The sequence below is a fragment of the Etheostoma cragini genome, chromosome 23 (genome assembly GCF_013103735.1).
Source record: "Etheostoma cragini isolate CJK2018 chromosome 23, CSU_Ecrag_1.0, whole genome shotgun sequence".
NCBI lineage: Eukaryota > Metazoa > Chordata > Actinopteri > Perciformes > Percidae > Etheostoma > Etheostoma cragini.
In genome coordinates, this window is record NC_048429.1 from 306,365 (window position 1) to 310,051 (window position 3,687).

The 3,687-nt window shown below is 45.9% G+C and overlaps 1 protein-coding gene across 1 annotated transcript in view; it reads left to right on the top strand.

Annotated features, from left to right (window-relative positions):
* The window catches only part of LOC117939041 (uncharacterized protein KIAA0930 homolog), a 10,182-nt gene that overhangs the window by 2,680 nt on the left and 3,815 nt on the right, over positions 1 to 3,687 (top strand). The gene's annotated exons all lie outside the window — the stretch shown is intronic.

Genomic DNA, 3,687 nt, shown 5'->3' on the forward strand with positions numbered 1-3,687 from the left:
ACAGCAGTACACAACAGTACACGTGCACGGCAGTACACGTGCACGGCAGTACACGTGCACGGCAGTACACGTGCGCAGCAGTACACGTACACAGCAGTACACAGCAGTACACGTACACGGCAGTACACGTACACAGCAGTACACGTACACAGCTGTACATAACAGTACACGTACACAGCAGTACACGTACACGGCAGTACACGTACACGGCAGTACACGTACACAGCAGTACACGTACACGGCAGTACACGTACATAACAGTACACGTACACCGCAGTACACGTACACGGCAGTACACAACAGTACACGTACACGGCAGTACACAACAGTACACGGCAGTACACGTACACGGCAGTACACAACAGTACACGAACACGGCAGTACACGTACACAACAGTACACGTACACATACACTCCAATATTAGACAGAAAACAGTCACTGTGATTTATTTTGAGAAAAAAGTTGAATATTAGAGGGAAAACAGTACCAGGGAAGTATAACGTCTCCTAGTGCTGCGTTAGCGTTTTAAAGAACCCAACAGAGAAACCTCCGTCCACCCCCCCACCCTGCAGAGAACTGCTCCTGCTGGTCCGACCGATCCCTCGGAGTCCTGATCATCTTTACGGGTTATTTAAGGATCATGTTCTAAGCATGGATCCCTTTCTGGTTTTCATCTGGTTCAGGGATTATCAACACGCATCAACGTGGGAACACATTCATATTTGTTAAACAGACAGACGGTTCAATGTAAACAGATGGGAGACGTCCCGCTGGGTCGTCCTTCTGTCTCTGGCGTCCTGCCGTCCTAACCGTCAGACAGTCAACCATGTTATGAGTGATGGTGTTGCATAGTCTGTCCACCAGAGGACGCTCTACAACGTCCCTGTTAGTGATGGTGTTGCATAGTCTGTCCACCAGAGGACGCTCTACAACGTCCCGGTTAGTGATGGTGTTGCATAGTCTGCGTCCCCATCCCCCCAAAAAATCTACCCCTATTTAATTTTACTTATAGTATCAGTTCATAACAAGAGACACTTAAGAAAATTTACAGATAGAGCAGGTCTAGACCTCTCTATAATGTACAGATAGAGCAGGTCTAGACCGCTCTATAATCTACAGATAGAGCAGGTCTAGACCTCTCTATAATTTACAGATAGAGCAGGTCTAGACCTCTCTATAATTTACAGATAGAGCAGGTCTAGACCTCTCTATAATTTACAGGTAGAGCAGGTCTAGACCGCTCTATAATGTACAGATAGAGCAGGTCTAGACCTCTCTATAATTTACAGATGGAGCAGGTCTAGACCTCTCTATAATTTACAGGTAGAGCAGGTCTAGACCGCTCTATAATTTAAGACCCAACAGTTCCAGTAGGTCCCTCCTGTACCATGACATGTTAGAAAGTGTCCTGAAAGAAGCATTTGGATATGTTTAACTTTGACTCAGACGTGACTTCGGCTCAGCGCCGCAGACGGCATTAAATATTCAGCCGGATTTGTAATCATGTGTCTGTCAGTGAGACACGCTCGGCTATTTTTACCCTACAGAAACCCAGCGCTCTGTCTCGTCATGCACGTTATGAACCGCAGATCCCGACCCGCTGCCATCGATCAGATCTGCATCTCTTTCCTCCGTCTCCGCACGCTGATGTCAGACTATTTTTAGCTGGGTTTCACTGTGGTGCGTTGGGAGATAATTAAACCTGGATCACTGATTTCCATCTCTGCGTCTCGTCTGAACTATCTCTGCCTCCGAAGATCTTACACGTTACATTTCATATAACATGCTGAAGTGCTGGATAAGGGTTCAGATCCCTTTACTGCGTTAAACTCTTTCCGGGGTTTCACGATGAAATCGCGCCAATTCACGCAAGTGTCCTTTGGTGCGACTCGCAATTTTTGACCAATCACCGCGACGTTTTCCCAGCATGCCAGACTCTGGATCGGCATGTGACTCCGAGAGCCAATGACCAAGCGGGAGTGAGAACGGGTCTAAGTCACACGGACGTCGCTAAATTCATTTCCTTGTTTAACCAAGCTATTTGACCACATCGTAGAACGGACTCGTACACAGATAGACGTTTCTGTTGAAGAGTAACATCCGCAGAATTGTGTTGACTAAACCCACCAGACTCCATGTAAATAAGCAGTGATTTAAGCTTTGTAAATACAGTTGGCAGAGTGGCCGTCCATATACAGAGGTTTAGTCCTCTCTCTCTCCCCTTTCATATCTTCAGCTATCCTATCACAAAAGGCCCAAAAATATCTTTAAAAAAAACAAAACACTTCATTCATAGTCGACAGAAACAAAATAAAAAGTACAAAAAGCGTTGTTGCGTCGTCTTTCCACTTTTCAAAACATCCCGACACGAGTTTCTGGTGGAAATAAACACGTAGTATACCGATTTACATGTGAAAATATGTTTGCTCTACACACGCTAAAAGCGTTGTTGTTTTAAATGGCGTCGTGTGGGTTTAGCGTCAGCGACTTCAGAGCTGTTTATAATTAGACACAAAGGTCTGAAAGAGGTTTTTAAAAAGGTAGATCTCTGTAGGGATCCTTTCCATAATGTTGTCAGACTCTCAGAATAATAATCTATCAGTAAAGCACTTTTAACGGACCAAATTGACGATGCATAATTGCCCCAAAGGGTCACATTGCAGCCCGGTCTGCTGCTGCCGGTTACGGCGTTCAAAGATTTAGCATTTTGGGGTTTTTGGAGCAACATGTTAAACGCTTTCCTCCACCATCTTCAAACAATATGGGAAAATATGAGATTTAATATCAGTGAATGTTTCAGTCTTTAATTATTATGTTTACAGACACTTAACGTGTAAAAATGGCCTCAAAACCTGTAACGTTGGTGTCTCGGCCTACCCTTTAAGTTTCTGTTCATCCCTCCATCCCCCCCTCCATCCATCCTCCTAGTTGATCCTGATCCAGGTCACTGGAGCATCAGAGCAGTTATATAAGGGTGATGAAAGATACAGCAGCTCAGGATGTTTCTCCTCGCTGCAGAGAGACACTTTCATCAGATGAGCGATGGAGCGCCGGCTTCTTGACACAGTTGGTGTGTTTTAAAAAAAAAAACTGGGACACGCACGATCTTTTCTAAACGTCTCTGTAGCTGCTGCAGATCACCGCTGCAGATCCCCGCTGCAGATCCCCGCTGCAGATCCCCGCTGCAGATCCCCGCTGCAGATCACCGCTGCATATTAGAGGATGGATACCCGACCCGAGCCCTACGGGACCCGACGGGTCGGGCCGGGTTCGGACAGATTTTTAGAAAGGATGCTCTGGTTCGGGTCGGACTCGGTCACATCAGCGCGATGAGGCGTTGAACATTTAGAATTTAAAACAGCTGATTATGGAGGTAATGGCGCTTGTTGGCCCGTGTGCATTGATGCGCTCACCTGTTGACATTTCCCAATGCCTTCCTACACTTGCTTAATAAAAGCAAACACACAAACAAACGTACATGTGTCATTAGTATGAGAAACAAATGAGATTTTAACTGCGTCCGACACGGGCCGGGCTCGGACAGAATAATCCGGCCCGATCCGCACTCTAGTGCAGATCCCTGCTGCACTCAGAGACCCAAGACACCAAAATGACTAGACAGAGAAAGTAGTGCAGAGGACGACTGAGTCTATGGCGATGTTTTCAACATTTTTTTTTTTTTTTTT